The sequence below is a fragment of the Lissotriton helveticus genome, chromosome 8, assembly GCF_964261635.1.
Source record: "Lissotriton helveticus chromosome 8, aLisHel1.1, whole genome shotgun sequence".
NCBI classification, from domain to species: domain Eukaryota; kingdom Metazoa; phylum Chordata; class Amphibia; order Caudata; family Salamandridae; genus Lissotriton; species Lissotriton helveticus.
Genome location: NC_136069.1, coordinates 1,620,319,451 through 1,620,338,691, shown reverse-complemented (window position 1 = coordinate 1,620,338,691; position 19,241 = coordinate 1,620,319,451).

The window sequence follows — 19,241 nt, the reverse complement described above, 5'->3', positions numbered from 1 at the left end:
TACCAAATTATCCAACAGGAACACGAAAATTCCAACAGAGATAAACAAAGAGGCCGGGGGAGAGGTGGAAGAACAACAGGAAAGAACTACAGGAACTCAGAAAAAGAGTAGACAAGTGGCATGGGAGCAAGAAGCCAAGTCCAAAGAAAGAAGTAATGGAAGGACCAACTACAGAACTAATGGTAATTAACCTTTCCAAAAGAGCACTTTCAAACACTGAATGTTTGAATTATGCCCAGGCGAGAATAGTTCTCTACAAATTCACACGTAAACTTAAACTATACAAAGTGCACCACCTAAAAGGTAAGTAGGACATTAGCAACCCCACTCCTACCACCATCATCATACTTAATTTGTCTATGATATAGGAACACGACACACCCTGCACCATCTGAAGTCTAGGAAAGACAGTCTTCCACAGGAAGAAACAAGGTATTCCTATGAATCACCACTCATTGAGGAACTCATAACCATACATGATATAGAATCAGGGGCTACTGAGGACACAGATGTCAGGACACGATGAAGGTATATCCCAGATCCTCCTAGAGACAATATTGATGAATTTGCTGAGTTGGTAGCGAGTGACAGTCAGTAAGGAACCCAGTAAAACTCCTCACTTACAGAAGGACCAATGGGAAGCTATATTAGCCCTACAAAAAGATCCAAACCTAGTCATTAAACCATCAGACACATGGGGCCACATAGTACTTGTTATAAGAGAGGACTATGTGAGGGAAGTCCTAGGACAATTGAAGGACACCACCTATTATGTCAGGAGTAACTATCTCACAGAAGTACAAGAAAAATATAACAACTTAATGCAGGTGTGGTATGAGACCCAACTTCTAAACTGGCATGAATTACATTTTCAGAAGAACACCACACTAATCATACCCACCTTACACCTCCTACCTACAGCCTCATCAACCCCCGGGGAAGATCCATTGTTTCCTCCAAGAACAGTATTTTTCCAAAATACTTCAGTTTTATTGACCACTTTCAGTTTCCCTATTTGCAAAACCTGAACTCATATGTGTGAGATAACAAAGACTTTTTGCAAAAAATCCCAAACCTGTTTTGCAGTCGGGAATGTTGTCTAGTATGTTTAGACATGAAGAGCCTATATATAAGCATCAGGCACCAGGATGGATTAAGGGCATGTAACCATATTTCACAGACTAGAAATATCTTCATGTTGGAGCACACCCATATGTTATTTAACATGATTGAGATAGTGGAATGGACAGAGAACATTAGCATATGGAAGAGGTACATCAATGATATTTTCTTAGTATGGTAGGAAATGTGAAAGACCTGACTGGGTTTCTATCAAACCTGAACTCCGATATTGTCAATCTGAAGTTTACGATGCAAAACAGCCTACATACAATTGATTTCCTTGAAACTCAAAAAAGAATCAATTATGGCACTCGACAAACTGAACTATTCAGGAAATCTACTGCAGGCAATTCTATCCTACTTGCAGCCAGCTTCCATCCCCTTGTTTTTGATAGAGTATCCCGCAATTGCAAATTTCAAAGATTGAGAAGGAACTGTAGCTCAGAAATGAGCTACCTGAAGACAAAATCGGAGATGATAGAAAGATTTCAGACATGGGATTACTCGCTGAAGGATTTTGAAGATGGCCAGTAAAAAAGCAGGCAGCATATCTAGGGCACAGACCCTTTTCCATAACCACCCAACAGGGAGAAAGAGAACATTGATTCTTTGCGCTTCATCACCTCGTACACAAATCAGGCCAGGAAACTCAGGTGCATTCTCAAGAATAGACGGGGTATCATAACACAAGACGCCATCCTGAAAACCAAAATAGGCACCACACCGAGCATCATTTACAAGTGTAACACTATCCTTAAAGATTTGTTACTATGGAGTCATCTGAGACCAAGAAATACTAACTGGCTTACACAATGAAAGGTTTCAAGGGATGTGGTATTTACCAGGCATGCAGACATTACCCTAACATCCAAGAAGTCAAGCTGGAGAGGATAAAAAAAACTAGAGGATTGCAAAACTTATATTGTGTAAACCTGATTTTGTGGTATATGCAATTACATCCCCGTGCGATAAGTGGTACATTGGATCCACCACTTTTTAAATTCAAAAGAGAATTCTCGAACAGTGGAGGGCCAACATGAACAACGACTTAACCTATAGCAAAGCTAGAGGTTTTTGAGAATCACATCCAAGTGACTGAATGAAAACCAAATATTTTGGCCTTGACACAGGTCTTAAACACCAAAGAGGAGGAAATAGACTATCTGCCCTATGAAGATTTGAACCAAGAGTTATACTACAATCAGGTTGTCTGATTCTGTTTGGCATGAACACTGATGAGAAGCTTTACTCACACTTATGAATACAATGATGACCTCTCCTCCCATTCCCTATCCCTTCCACTCTTTCCTTCTCTCCGTTCTATCCTCTCTCTCATTTCTCCTCTTCCTTTTTCTTCCCCACATACAGTCAGGTGGGAAACTGCCCCCCTTCTTCAGAGTGATTCTGGATATTCCTAAATTTCAAATAATCTCCCATGGACTGTGAAAGCTGCACTGGCTCCCAGTTCAAAAAAGGATCAAATATAAATCCTTGTGCCTAGCGTTCAAAGCATTGCATGGGAATGGTCCTCAGTACCTCAAACAATGTCTAACCTGGCAAGCACCTGTCAGAATGCTAAGATCATCGCAGAGCAAACTCTTACAAACTCCCAAATTCATCAAAGCTTGTTGGTGCGAAGAAGTTTTATTCTGGGGACAGTAAAATCCTGGAAATCACTTCCGACTGACATAAAAATCAGCTCAGCACCTCTCTCCTTCAGAAAGGCACTACAAACTTGGCTCTTTGATAACTAAATCTCCACCTCCACTCTTCTTGGAGTATTTTACCGCTTAGTGCCTAGACGCCTTGGGCATTTTTGTGCTATATCAATTCACAAATCAAATCAAACCATTATGACATTTGTTTGAAAATGATATATTGATACTGGCTACTTACTGCTACGCCGCCACCACCTCTTGGACCCTTTGAACTCTAAACAATGATTTATGTTTTTGTGATTCTATTGGACTATATAACTTAGGTTTACCAAATGTATCTATGTATCTATTACTGTCTGTCATTATGTGTTACAGATACCAGACGGACAGTATAGTCTGCGGAAGAATAAGCACTCAAACCCAGGGAATTAAATTACATGGAGAAGTGACAAAACTGTGGACCTCTTCTTTGAAGTATTAAAGTCACCAGATTAGGGCTACTAAAGCCAGTACTCTTTTTTTGACAATCTTTATATCCGGGCTTGTCTCCAACCCCTCCATATATTTTAAACTCCTTCAGGTTCTATACTATGTTTGGAAAAGTAGGTGAATCCACTCCACATTCCCTAGTAGATCAATCTACCTTATCATAAAATCACCAACAGAGACATTATCCTACAATGGAGGCTCACCATAGCACAATCTGTTAGTCCCTCCATATATCCAGAAGTCAGGATTATGGCAATGGCACAGAACTGTATACCCCAATCGAACCCTTGGGGGAAGGGGAGGCCCCAGGGGAAACGTAGTCCCAGCCAGCGACTGATATATGGATTGATCATATTGAAATATTTTCCAATTTTATTTATTTTCAATACATTGATAGATGTCTTGTTGTTATCTGCACATTTTGTTACTTTTGAATCGCTTGAAACGAGGGTCTTTTTTATGTTGATAGAACAATGGCGCATTATCATGACTTATTATTTATATGGCTGAATTATACTGGTGTAGTCATATGATCAAGTCTCAGAGGAGTCAAAATGCATCTTTTTGTCTTCCTGGAATAAAAAAAAATGCAAATCTATTGACTTTGTTATATATATATAATATATATATATATAGGGGCTATACTTACCTGTTTGAATTATACCATGCATATGCCTTTACCATACATGCCTTTGCAATAAAAAAATTGTAAAGGCATATGCCTGGTAATGGCCTGCATGGTAGTGTCACAGTCTTTGTAATGACCACGGGGTAACTGCATGCGTGGTAGTGGCATACATGATTCCATCATACATCCCCCTAAAACATATTTGCAGTGTAACTGACCTATGAGCAACACTTAAGTGCAGATAAAATAACACATTTTCTAACTTTGGATGGGGATGAGTATCAAAGGTGATTAAACCACGATTTTGGTAATATTTGTTATGCATCCAATTTATTGATGACGTTTAATAAATTAATATTTTGTAAATATTTAGGGAAAGTGACTTTTAAAAAGTTAGGCTTTGCCTGCCTTTAACTCCTATTGGCTAATTAGCATTTGCTCACCCACAGATGGCCTTTCCAGTGTTTGCCTTTACCGAGGTATTAAAATGACTCCCAGAGCAGAAACAATGGCCTCAGTCTGTTTCACAAGAAGATTGTGCATGTGGTATGTGATAAATATCAGCTCAGAAAGGGAGCCCAGATAAATTCATTAACTTGAAAGGGACCAAGGTGAGCCCTGCCTAATCATAGTTAAGTTTGACCTGGGAAAGAGCAGCTTTTTGTTCCATAGGGTCGCTTTTGTCGGTTTGGCACAAACCCAGTGGAAGCAGTAGTTATTCCCAGAACGAGATAGGTGTAGCTGAGGAGAAAATGTCTGCTAGTTTCATTTTACACTGTACTTGCAGACAAACAAGTTCCTTTAAGGGGCTGAAAGATTCTACTAACATTGATTTGCCTTAGATAGTATGAATTAAAGGCATACAATAATATATCACAACAATATAAATAAACATTAGGATAACAAAACATTGAGGCTGACACTAAGATGGACTAAATGTGTTTAGCTCTAGCATTTAAATTCGGAGAGTAAGAAAGATGCTATATTCTTTATATGTGTAGTAATTGTTAGTTATATAGCTTTGGTTTAGCCTGCATCTTTCAATTAAAGCCTGAATCTTTCATTATCTTATGTTACCTAGCAATGTAGATCTTTCTCTCATGGAAGCTTCAGCATTCAGTTATTGAGTGGAGGCTGACCAAGAGAGACACCTGTTGGATTTATTGTGTTGTTCTTCTTTTAAGAATAAATCATCTTCCTATCTTCTTATGGACTTCCTGTATTTGATTTGATTGGATGCAACATAAATTTGGCGGAGAGGTGGAGAAGACAACACTACTCAAACTCACCATTTTTGCCTCATTTTAAGATTTTCTTCATCCTTGAGAACTTAGGGGCATATTATCAAAGGGCTTTATCTCCGCTTTTTTGGCTTTAAAAGCCAAGAAAGCGGAGATAAAATTATCTCCCTATTACCAAGCTGTCGCTAACACCAGTTAGCAACAGCTAATAGGAGATAGTGACCATCTTGGGCCCCGCTTTGCATGTCAGTGATATTTATCACTAATGACATGCAAAGTGGGCGTGCCAAGATGTTAGCAACTGGAAACAGTCACTAACATCGCTATCTCCTATTACCAACTTTTGGAGATATTCGCGCTAAGCGCGAATATCTCCAAAAGCTAACACCTACCCAGGAGCAGTTCTTAGCCATGTTATCAAATGGGAGGTGGATAACATGGCTAAGAGCATTTGCTCGATAATGCATGAATATCGCTGACTTTTCAGCGATATTCATGCATTGCGGCTGTTTTTTATCGCATTTGCGATAAACCTTGCTAATAGCAAGGTTTATCTGCGATAAAAATCGCCGATTTGCGGCGATAATTTTTGTCTCTAAACAAGTTAGAGACAAAAATTATCTCTATTGGTTGGTAATATGCCCCTCAGTGTCATCTTGCGCTGCCATCTCAACTGAAAATTACGGTATGCCTTGTGAAACTTTCCATTTTGATTCTCCCTTCAACCTATGTGATTAATTGGGCCCCTTTTTTAACTATATTCGCTGAAGGTCCTCCTGCAGTGATTTAGCAAGCTTTTCTAACCGTCATCCAACTAATTTCTACCACCTTCAAACTAGTTACTTTAATAGTTTACTAGACCCTCTCTTGCTGACAATTCTGCCTTGATCCAGCGATTTCTCTAATTTTCAACTTTAATGTTTGTGCCCCATTTTATTTCAATTTTCATTGCCTTTGCCAATTTTCTTTACATTTTGATCTTTGCCGATTTTATTTACATTTGGAACTTTCTCGATCTTTAACACAACAAAATTGATTGATGTTTTCCTAGGTGGATTAACTAACAAATTGATTAACTTTGCCAGCAGCTATTTTGTTTATTTTCATGTTTGTCTTACCTTCAACGATATTCCGAACCTCTGGAACTCATCATTCTATCCCTTACATCATCGGATAGTGGAGACTTCTTGCCTTTCCTTCTCTGGATCGACCTGACATCTGACCTTTCTACGAGCACTGGAACAGGCGCAGTGATGCGCACACCTTCTTTACTAACAACTAGCACGAGTGGCGCGTCCTCCTATGCGCGGTGACGCGCACACCAACTTGACGCACAGAAACTCGTTGTGCACACGTCTATTTCTAACGCGCGTTGATGCGCACACCATTAACTCGTTTTCCTTGATTTTCTTCGCTTTACAAATTACCTCACAGAATTATTCCACACCGTGGAATTGCGCACGGTGATAGGCACACCATTTAACAATTTGTGTAATCAGTGGCAATTTTATTTTCACGGGTTTTAACTATAGTGAGTATCCTGAGTGCAATTATTCTGTATTTTGATTAAATATGTTGGCAATTGATAAATTTATATATTAATTGACTATTTATGCTACATATACTAGATAATTTGAAACTGAATTTATTCATTGATATTTATGAATATATTTGTTGATATATGATAATAATATGTTATATATGAATTTACTTATTGATTTCTTCCACTGTGATTTTTGTTATTATATTTTCTTTCTATTCTATTCTTGTTTATATTTATTAACTATGGCAATTCAAACGGCAGTCCTTCCTTCTCCTTTTCTCCCTGAACCTGGTACACCTAAAATCAAATGGACTCAATGGTATAAATCATTCAATAGCTATATTATAGCTATATTATTGCTATTGATGGTGTAAAAATTTCTCCTGTTAGAAAAAATGCAATGTTGTATAATTGTCTTGGCAATGAAGGTCAAAGAATTTTCGATCATCAGCCTCCTATTGTTCTTCCACCTTCAGATGATTGGAATGAATTTACTGAAGCTGTACTTCATCTTGAAAAACATTTTAAAGATGAGCCAAGTATAATTGTTGTTAGGGGCAAATTGTACGCACGTAAACAACGTGAACATGAATCTATTGACAATTTCCTTGCCGAACTAAGAGTGCGTGCCTCCTCCTGTGAGTTTGAGGGTCCTGTTGAACAATACCTCAAAGATCAAATTGTGGTGAATTGTTTCAGTAATAAGGTTCAGGAAAGGATTTTGTAGAAATCCTTCTCTTATTGAAACGTTAGAAATTGTCAGAGGTATTGAAAGATCAGTAGATGCTTCTAAAGAATTAAGAAATACAAAAAACACTGTCATTGAATCTATAAATACAATACCTACTCAAATTCCTAACGTTACACCTCAATGTAACAAACCTTTAAACTTTAAACAAGATTGGAAAAAATCTGAGAAACCTCTTCTATGTTTTAGATGTGGTTCTAAATCTCATCTAGCAAATGCACCTACCTGTCCTGCTATTAATAAACAATGTTCCAATTGTAAAAAATGGGACATCTTGCTTCTGCATGTAAGTTTAAATCTAAAGTAATGCATTTAGCATCAGTAGGTTCTGATGTTCAAAAATCTCACAATGATTACACCACTGTTAACAAAATCTTATTATCAGTTGATATGTTAGAATCAGCTGACGAAGTCAATACGGGTGATCCTGTCTGTGACGTTAGAATTGGTGATATTCAGACTAAAGTCACAGTTGACTCTGGTTCACCTGTAACCATCCTGTCAGACAATTTTTTCTTTAAAGAATGGAAAGAAACTAAACTTCTTCCCCCTGACATTCGTACAGTGGCCTTTGGAGGTCAGGAAATTGATATGCTGGGCTATTTCACTGATGATCTTAATTTTCAAAATAGAGTCATCAACTCTAAAATTTATGTAGCCAAAAAGGGTTATAACATACTTGGCTGGAAAGACCAGGGCAAATTTCGCATGGTTTTGAGACCTGCCATTGCAAATCCTATTTCTTTAGATTACTCTACTAACATTAATTCTTTGCATTCAGAAAATCTCTCCTTAGAGGCCATTCTTGACAAGCATAAATATGTTTTTAATGAAAAACAGTTAAAGGATTTCAACATAAAATCATACTGAAACCTGATGCAGTTCCAGTCATCCATAAAGTTAGACATGCACCGTTAAGTATCAGAGACAAATTGTGTGCTGATGGAGTTAACGAACAAGTTGATTCTGCCCTATGGGTTTCTCCAATAGTCATAGCTCTTAACAAAAGCATGCATGTTGATTGTTTTCCCCTACCACGTATACAAGATATGTTGGCTCAATTAAAAGGTACGAAAATGTTCCCTACCATAGATTTACGGGCGGCCTATCATCAAATTGAGTTGCATGAAGAGTCTAAAGATTTTACTACTTTTAATACACCGTTAGGGGCGTATAGATTTCTAAGAATGCCATATGGACTGTCTTCAGCAGCCTCAGTTTTTTCAAAAACTCATGTTTCAACTCTTTAGTGACATCAAACATGTTTTGGCCTACCAATATGACTTTCTTATCTCAACTAATTCGGTTCAAGAACACTTGGAAAAGCTTAACCAAGTTCTTGGGATTCTTAGTAAATTTGGCATGACAGTTAAGAGACAAAAATGCAAATTTTTGCTCAACAGTGTGCAATACTTAGGACATGTAATTTCCGATTCTGGAATAACTCCTAAACAAGATCTTTTGAAAGCAATTCAGGAATGTGTTCAACCATCTGACAAAGACCAATTAAGGTCATTTTTAGGTTTGAGCAAATTCTATTATTGATTTGTACAAAATTTTGCTTTGATTAGTGAACCGTTATGAAACTTAACCAGAAGTAATTTTAAATTCATGTGGGGCAAGGAACAACAGTCTTCATTTGATAGTTTAAAATGCTTAATAATGAATGACCTTTTAATGAAGATCTTTTGTCCTACATTACAGTTGATGCCAGCAACTCTGGTCTAGGTGCTGTTCTAAATCAAATGGTTGAGGATGAAGAAAAGATAATTTGGTTTTCTTCCAGGGGACTTTCATCATCAGAGAAAAATTACAGTACAGTCAAAAAAGAAGCACTAGCTTGTGTATGGAGTACCAAACACTTTTCAACTTATGTATGGGGCAGAGAATTTGTATTAATTTCTAATCATAAACCGCTAATCTCCATTTGGAATGACAGAGGGTTAAGAAATGGCAGTCCTAGACTTGTATGTTTGTTTTCTAAATTATATGATTACAACATTTCCATGAGACACATTACAGTTGGGAAAAATTTCAAAGCTGATTTTTTATCGAGATGTCCTATTTATGAAAGTAACATTGAAACTTTGCTGGATGACAAAGAAATTGGTGTTAACTTAATTGAAGGTTTAACGTTAAATAATGATACTATTTCTGAATCTGATTGGGTACAAGCTTCATGGTCTGACACTTGCCAAATTGTACTCCCAAAAATGTATTTCAAGTTGCTGGCCCAGAGAAAATCAAATTGATAGAGAACTTATTCCATTTTCAAAAGTTAAAAAAAGAGTTATGCATTGAAGGTGACTTCATTATGATAGGTTATTTTCTCATTCCCCCAGCTAGCATTAGAAACAAACTTATTTCTTTGGCTCACAAATGTCACACTGGTATTACCAGTACTAAGAAAAGGTTGCGTTTAAATTACTGGTGGCCTGGAATGGACATTCTGGTTGAGACCTCTTTAAACAATTGTCTTGAATGTTCACATGCTGAAAAATCTCTTCATACAACTAATTCCCCTTTGTGTTCAGTCATTTTTCCTCACAACCCTTGGGAAGAACTTGGGATTGATTTTATTGGTCCTATTAGTGGTCTTAATCAAGGGTTTAGGTTTATTTTAACCTTGGTTGATTATCATTCTAAGTGGGTCTCTTATAAATTCACGAGAGATCCCAATACCGAGAATGTGATTCAGTATTTAAATCAACTTTTTAGATCTGAAGGATTACCCTCTTACTTAGTTTCATATAATGGGGTACAATTTATTTCACACAACATGAAAAGTTTTTTGCAAAACTATGGCATCAAACATCTCACGACTGCTCTTTATAGCCCACAAGGCAATGGCCTTGTAGAAAGAGTGAACCATATTTTCAAGGAGTCGATTCAATTAGCATCGTCTTCAGGCTTATTGGTTCAAGAGGTTGTAAGTGACAGAATTTGGTCGTATCATAATACTCCTTATGCAAGCACAGGAGTTACACCTTTTGCTATGCTGAGAGGCAGACAATCGTTTAATGAACTTTCTCCTCAATGTGTTGCATCTAATACTAACTTAAGTAAGAGCATTCCATTGTTAGAGCAAATTAAATCCAAGGTTGAACTTTCTCAAATGCTCTCTAAATCCAGGTATGATGAGAGTAAACATGTTAAAGAAGAAATTTTCAATGTTGGTAATAAAGTTCGCATAAGGAGACCATTTAAAGTTAGAGGTTCTACATTCTATCCAGAGACTGTTGTTGTCAAAGTTAACAAACACTCTGTTATAGTGTCTAGAAAAAAAATGGTGGAGCAAGAGGAATGTGGCCTGGGTAAAGAATGTAGATTGTAATTATTCTCAAGTTCCATGTGGCTCTGATGGTATGAAATTTTGCAATCCTTCTCAAGGTTCAGGTTTCTCTGATGGTATGAAATTTACTTTTAAGGATGTGACATTTTATTTTCATGTTCAAGAAGATAGTTCAGATGATCCTGGTAATACCTCTTCACAAAATTCCTCTTCACAAGCTGAACCTGCTCAAAGATGCCAGTAGAGAGAACTGTTGACAATTTACCATCCAATGTTTTGAATGATGTCAACTGTTCTAGACAGAGATTTAGACCTATGTATCTAGAAGACTACATTACCTAATTAGGTTGTTTCTAACATTATTAAGGGAAGGAAGATGTGTTATATTTTTTATATTTGTAATAATTGTTAGTTATATAGCTTTGGTTTAGCCTGCATCTTTCAATTAAAGCCTGCATCTTTCATTATCTTTGGTTATCTAGCAACGTAGAATCTTGCTTTCATGGAAGCTTCAGCATTCAGTTATTGAGTGGAAGCTGACCACGAGAGACACTTGTTGGATTTATTGTGTTGTTCTTCTTATAAGAATAAATCATCTTCCTATCTTCTTATGGACTTCCTGGATTTTATTTGATTGGATGCAACAAAAGATCAACAATGTAAATAAAACTTAAATAACTAGAAGAAAAACAATGCTTAATGCATTCTTCCGAACCCATAAAAGAAGGAATAACCTTAAAGGATATTTTTTGTGCGGAATGGTACCCCTACCTGCATAAAAACGAATTTTACCATAGCTCAGTCACCCTTCTACCAGCATTGATACTAGGCAGCCCAAAGTGAACCAGTAAATAGAGAGAGCAGAATTGTGCCATTGCTTTGAGCATTTAGCTGAGTTTTCCTATCTTCAGGTTATGCAGTGCAACAACTTTGCTTGCTGTGCTGCTGTGCACCAATTGCTAATAAATAAGGCCCAGTCTGCATGCATGACACGAGGAGTGCCAGCATTTGCACAATGGATTGCTGAAGTGACCTGAAACTGTCTCTCTCACAAGTATGCCATTTCCAGGTATTCTCACAAATAGGTGTAGCGGGAAGCCATTTCATCATGTCCTAACCAGGCCATGCTGCGTTGTGTTCAGTCAGACATTTATTTTCTTTTTACATCTGACAATCCTTCCAGCTCTAAAGGGAATAAGATATGAGCAAAAAAACAATATAACCTGCAGGTCAGATGTTAAGATAAAGTCCTCCAATTCGGAAATCAGTCCTGTTGTAGCCATAATGTCATCATAAATCTTTATTTAAATTCCAAGAATTCATAAAAGCACATACACCGATTTACAATATTGTTATAAAATCCTTATTAAAATGAATACATCAAATTAACTATCAGGCAAATTTACAAATTACTGAACAAAAGAGAGTCAAGGATTGTCCATTATTTTACGTGCTCGGGTAGCGATTCTCAAGAAAGTGCTAGTGCGGAAAATTATTTCTTCATTGTCCAAAGAAAGCATCAATTCATAAGATTCCCCCATTGTAATAGGTCTATGTTTTTTTTAAAAAGAGAGTCAAAAAACATTTAGCATATTTCAGGTAATATTTACAAGAGAAGAAAAAGTGCAAATCAGTTTGTGCGCTCACCCCATCGCATGGACATCCTATATGTTCATGGGCTGGCCGATAGCCTAAAGGAAAACTTAACAAGAATCTTACAGTTCCTGCCCTCAGTCGAAATAGAAGGCTTCTTTCCCAATTTACCATTGGCAGGGTAAGATATAATAATAATTTGTGCCTATACAATTCTCTACCCACGTAGCTGAGGACTGTAGTTTTCTTAGATTCTTCCCTTACCCTTTCTATGTTATAAAGTGCGTACAGTGCTTTCTTCAGTTCATTCCTATGTACTGAATCTGCTCTAATAGGGTCTAAAAAGAGGCTACCTTTGTCAATACTGCACAAACTTTTATAGACCCCTAGAGCCAAGGGATGTCCATTCCTCTCTCGCACTTGAGGCAGTAAGTTATAATTTCTTGAGTTAGGGTGGCAGATTTATTCCTCCAAACTGAGTGCCAGAATAACGCGGGACGTGTGTGAGAAGTTGGCCTGGTATATGATGCTCACTAGTTCTAGTGATCACCTTGTACCATGCCAAACAACCCTTATGGTGCAGGTTGTAAAGTCAACCTTATAGACAAGCTATCCTAGGGGTAGCATGGACTAAGCAGTCTTAGGCTAAACTCTGTAAAGGCATGTGAAGCAAGCTGTTTTACCATACACAATCCCTTGAATACCAAATGAAAGGACACCACACAGATATATATTGAAAATATATATAGATTTATTTCTCAAAAGATACCCTATACTCTTTATGAGCACAGAAGCACAAGCGTTAAAACAAAACACAGTTTAAATACACAAAAGTTGCACGAATATGGATGAGCCCTAGGGGCCACCTAAACCATATACAAAAATAGTGGTATAAGGACCACTATGAGGAAAGTGAAGAGGTCTAGGGCCTAAGGAATCGCTGGAGCTGTTCGAGACTAACAGTGATGAAGTCGGGAAAGGCCCGCGGGACTCGGGTGCAGTGCGGAAAGTGCACGCAATACCAATGCAATGTCAATGGTGCGTAAAAAGTACAAAGTTAGTTAAAAAGGAACCTTCCGAGTGACCTAGAAGGATCAGCGAAACAGAAGCAGTGAAATTGGCAAACCCCATGCCAGTCTCATAGACAAGAGTATCTGAGGTAGGGGACCTGGTTAGGCCAGAATCCACCTGTCCTCCAAAAGTAAACCCACCCAGATTCCTGGGTGTGCTCCCACTTCCTGGGGGATTACTGCTGACAGTAACTGGAGGTGTTGGAGCTGGCTTTGGAGGTATATTTTCCTTATTGTTATTCCTGGGACAACTGCTATCAGTTTTCCAGTGGCCAGGCTGTTTACAGACATGGCAATAAGGTTTCTTCTGGTCAGAGGAAGTGTTTTGGGACCCACCCCCATCCTTGGAGTTTTGGGGCCCTGGGGAAGTCTTTTCCTTACTTTTATCCCCACCCTTCTCTTGAGGCTTGGTAGTCTCTTTCTTTTGGTCACCACCCTGGTTCTTAGGCCTGATCCTGGTTCTGACCCATTTGTCTGCCCTCCTACCCAATTCTTGTGGGGAGGTCAGATCAGAGTCAACCAGGTGCTGATGTAGAAGCTGATTTTGACAATTACTTAAGATTTGCTCTCTCATAATTAAATTATACAATCCTGTATAGTCAGTAACCTTACTTCCCAGCAACCAGCCCTCCAGAGCCTTAGTGGCACATTCAACAAATTCAGACCAGTCCTGAGTCTGTGTCTTCTGGGTATCTCTGAACATTAACCTGTACTGTTCAGTGGTTAAGCCTAACCCATCAATCAGAGCACTCTTCAGGACCAGGTAGTTTCTAGAATCCTCATCACTAACTGTGAGGAGTCTGTCTCGGCCTCTACCTTCAAAGGAGAGCCACAAGATTGCTGCCCACTGCTCCCGAGGGACCTGCTGTACTTTGCAAGCTCTCTCAAGTGCAGTCATCCACTCGTGGATATCATCCCCAACTTTGTAGGGGGGCACAATCTTACTCAGGTTTCTAATGTCATAGGACCTGTCTTTATCCTTAGGGATAGTGCTGCCACCAGTGGGTTCTAACCCACTCTCTCTAGGCTGCCTTGCTCTAGCAAGTTTCTCTTTGGACAGGGCAACTTCTAATTCTTGTCTCTGGATCCTAAGTTCAGCCTCTCTCTCATTTTGGCCTCATGTTACCTTCTCTGAGGGCTAGTAAACTCTCTTCTGGAGTTGCCATGAGAACCTCTAGAAACATGGGAAGTATTGGATTCACCTGAGTGATTCCTCCTCCTCCTATGCTCCTGGTTAAGTCCATTTGGGGGTCTGAATGGGTTGGACCCACCTTCAGTCCCAAATAAGCTTAAGTTAGGCTGGTTAAGCCTGCTGACTAACACCTGGCTATTTCTACCATCATCAGAATCACTTTCTTCCTCCTCCTCCTCCTCTTCTTCTTCCTCAGGCTGAGAATTCCCAGGGGTCTGGTCTTCCTCATCTATCTGGATGACAGGGGCAGGGGCGTCGGGGTTATCATCTTCAGAAGGAGAAACCTCCTCACCAGTCCCTGAGGGGCCTGGTTTGGGGTTCTTTAGAGCTTCAGACTGGTCTAATAGCTCTCTGAGGTGTCCTGCTGTAGGAGTAGGACCTGTTTTGATTCCTCTCATGGAACACAGTTGCCTCAGTTCCTTAAATGGAAAGATAGCAAATTTGGATGGTGCCCTTGGAGGGTCACTCTCAACAGAGATGGGTCCAGTGGATCCCTCTGCTCCAGACATTGCTCTAGTGTGGTGGATGTGTTGTAATCTACCTACACTTGTGTTTTCCTACAAAACCTATCTAGTAGTTGTAGTCAGGGTGTGCTACTCCCTATCCTCTACAACAACTAAGTTCAGTAGAACTTAAGTATATCTAGTCTTGTTTTAGTGTACCTATCAGGTACCTGTATGATCTTTCAAATGATATTTTCAAAGATTGTAATGGTAAAACAACAGCAAGCTCAAATCCCAATCCGCTGCTCACCAATGTGAGAAGTTGGCCTGGTATATGATGCTCACTAGTTCTAGTGATCACCTTGTACCATGCCAAACAACCCTTATGGTGCAGGTTGTAAAGTCAACCTTATAGACAAGCTATCCTAGGGGTAGCATGGACTAAGCAGTCTTAGGCTAAACTCTGTAAAGGCATGTGAAGGAAGCTGTTTTACCATACACAATCCCTTGAATACCAAATGAAAGGACACCACACAGATATATATTGAAAATATATATAGATTTATTTCTCAAAAGATACCCTATACTCTTTATGAGCACAGAAGCACAAGCGTTAAAACAAAACACAGTTTAAATACACAAAAGTTGCACGAATATGGATGAGCCCTAGGGGCCACCTAAACCATATACAAAAATAGTGGTATAAGGACCACTATGAGGAAAGTGAAGAGGCCTAGGGCCTAAGGAATCGCTGGAGCTGTTCGAGACTAACAGTGATAAAGTCGGGAAAGGCCCGCGGGACTCGGGTGCAGTGCGGAAAGTGCACGCAATACCAATGCAATGTCAATGGTGCGTAAAAAGTACAAAGTTAGTTAAAAAGGAACCTTCCGAGTGACCTAGAAGGATGAAACTTAAGACACGGGCCCTAGAGGTGTGTACCAGTGTGGGAACACCGGCGGAGCTGAGTTACCTCACCCACAGGAAGCGGGTGCACAGGGTCGAAGTAGTGTCGGGTTTCGTCACGCTGGTCGATGGTGCTTGGAGCTGAAGATGCTGCAGGCGACTCGAGGTGAAGAGTTCCGGTGGATCCAAGGGTGGATCTGAAGTCGTGAAGACCTGAAAGCAGAGGGGACAATGTTCAAAGTCAGTAGCCAGTGACTACCGTGGAACCAGAGTGGAACCAGGCGATGTCGGGTGCAAACAGGCGTCGAGGAGTAGCTTCTCTCTGCAGCCACGTGGACACGAGGGGTCGAAGACGTCCAGGAGTCGGTCACGAGCTGTCCCACGTAGGCTTCTCACTGTTGGCGGTGTCGGCAACCATATGGAAGCAAACAGGCCTCAGCTAATGCAAGCCACGCAGGAATCAAGAAAGGCTTGTCAATCGGACCAGCAAGGTCAGAGCGTGTGCTCCTTTTCACAGGAGCAAGGGCAAGTCTGGAGCAACCAGACCTGCAGTGAAAGTTGAAGGTTTCGTCGCCAAGATGGCCGCTAGCCACGTGGCAAGTGGCCGGGATGGCGCATCGAGTGGCACGGTGCAAAAGGGCCCCACGCAGATCGTGGAGATGCTGGGGGGCTGATCTTTGGTGTAAGGGCTGCTCGAGGTTAGGGCTTCTCAAACCCCAAAGCACAGCGTCGAGGGTGCCTCTGATGCTGCGCAGTCAGCTTTTCGGGGGTCTTCCAAGATGTCCGGTCCCACGTCTCTCGGTGCCTCCACGGGTCCCTTCTTTGCAGGGACTGTGGATCGGGCGGTGAGAAGTCTGGGAGTCTGGGTCTTGTCAGGCTCTGGGCTCGGGCTCCGGCGGGAGGCGGCGGCAAAGCAGACGTCGAGTTGCTGGTTGGTGCCTGTGTTCACAGGGTGGTCACTCCTTGGCCACAAGGGAGATTCTCTTCCGTCTTCTGAGCAGCAGAATGTCGAAGTCCAGTCTTCTTCTGTATTTCAAGTTGATTCAGGATGATCTGAAGTCTCAGGACACAGCTCCCACTCTTATTCAAATCTGGGGGGCCGGATCACCTACTAGGTCCCTCCTCTGGGTGGAACCAGGAAGGGGAGTGGTTACACCCCCTTTCCTTTGTCCAGTTTCGCACCAGGACTGGGGCAGGAAAGCCCCAGCACCGGTTTGAACTGGCCTATGTACGGGGACACCTTGTGTGCCCCAGGCATGTCTGATTCTATTCAGCCCTGTCCTACCCAATACACAAAATCCTGTCTGGGGTGGTGCTAACACCTCCCAAGGCAGGAAACCCTTTGTCCAAGCTGCCCTCGCTGGAAGGACTCCCAGCAGCAGGAGGTCAGACTTGTGTCTGTGGTGGCAGCATTCATTTTGAGATGCTAAGGCTCTGTTTAACTTTAACCGGGGTTCAGGCTAGGTACATGTCGTGTCCCTCTAGAAGGGTGGAATGCTACCCCCGTCGCCAGAACTGGCGAGGGGGTAGTATTCCAATTCGTATGACACCTTACTCGACATGTTTTGATAAAGCCAAACCTAAGATAGCATTTAACCGCGAGGATTATAATGCACTTAAGAGTATATGGTATGGCAGTATCATGAAACAGCTAAAGGACATGGTTCCGAAAGCTGCAGACGGGCTCAGCTCATGCCAGAGCACCATCTCACATATTTCCAAGCACTCTGCCTCCAGGATTGATGAGGCCTTCCATAGGAGTGGCTGATAGGAATATATGTGTCCATTTTAGGTTAGGTATAGGCATACTACACCTAAGTAAGGGGTGGTTACACCGACTTACCCCAGCTGAGTGATCAGCCAGTTGTGTCAAATATGGAGGCCAGGCCAGGGGTGGCACAATACGTGCTGCAGCCCCTGGTAGGCCTTGGAAGCACCTATGCCCTGGGTACCTGTGTACACTGTTACAGGGGCCAATAAGGTGAACCAATTCCAATTGGGTATGTACCTAAGGTACATGGAGTCCATTTTAGGGAGAGAGCAATTAGCCTGGGGCCCTGAATAGCAGGATCCCAGGCCAACTATGTCAAAAACCAGCTAAACACCAGGCAAAAAGTTTGGGGGTAACCATAGTCAGATATCCACCTTCCTACAACGTGCACTAATAAAATCACATATAAAATGTAAGTTGAGTTCCATATGGCAAATATAGTGAGAAGTGGATATCGGTGTGCCCAGCAGCTTCCTACAAAACCGATTTTCTTCCTGCTGGATGCACCGACTCTTCACCTAACCCCATATCTCTGCCCCATACGTAGCTACTGGGACGCATTGCAATATAAAATACCTTAAAATTGCCTCAATAGCACCTATTTTCTTCGGTCGAGGGAGACTTAAAATGGAATTGATGGCCTTTGAGAATTTGCTCGTTGAGTGGGCTAAATGCCCAGTCCATGAGCCATTTGCAGCAAAGACCATCCCCAAATATGGGAAAGTATTGGTAGAAATTAGTCTATTATTCCCTACCAGTATGGAATTAAGCTGGCGTTTCCCTGGTCCACATGACATAATAAATTACTTTTTAAAATTGACGCTTAAATCCAACCCATCCATGTGCTCTACAAAGCTTTTAACCAGGATGCACAGAGAATTCGGGGTGCGGCCCATTAGGACCGCATCGTCTGCGTAAAGGAGTACAGGTAGTGGTTTACCGTTGATTATAGGAACATCTGGGGTTGACTGTCTCAGGGAGTTACTCAGTCCATTAATATAAATAATAAAAAGCAGGGGTGCTAAAACGCATCCCTGTCGGACTCCCCTTCCTGCGTTGATTGGACCTGACAACTCCCCTCCCATGCCTATCCTTACTTGTGCCTTAAGATCGGTATTTAAAAATGCCAAAAAATGTACCAGGGGTTGATCTAAACCATAATTCGACAAAATAGACCAAAGTTTGGACCTATTAACTAAATCAAAAGCAGATGATAGGTCCATAAACGCTAAATGAAGAGGGGAAAAGTGGGCAATGTTATATTTGTTGATAACCAAATTAAGGTTCAGACACTCTGCTTCTAAAACCCAGTTGGCAAGGGTCTAAAATGCCACTTTCTTCGGTCCAAACTAAAATCCTGTTATAGATAACACGTTCCAAGATCTTTAAGGTGTTATCAAGCAAGGAGATCGGCCTGTAATTAATTGGCTCTGATCTATCCCCCTTTTTATAGATTGGAACAATAATGCTCATAGCCCATGTGTCAGGCATGGGTGCTTGGGGTAGACTATTATAAACATTCAAAAGGACTTGGGCCCAAAGTTGAGG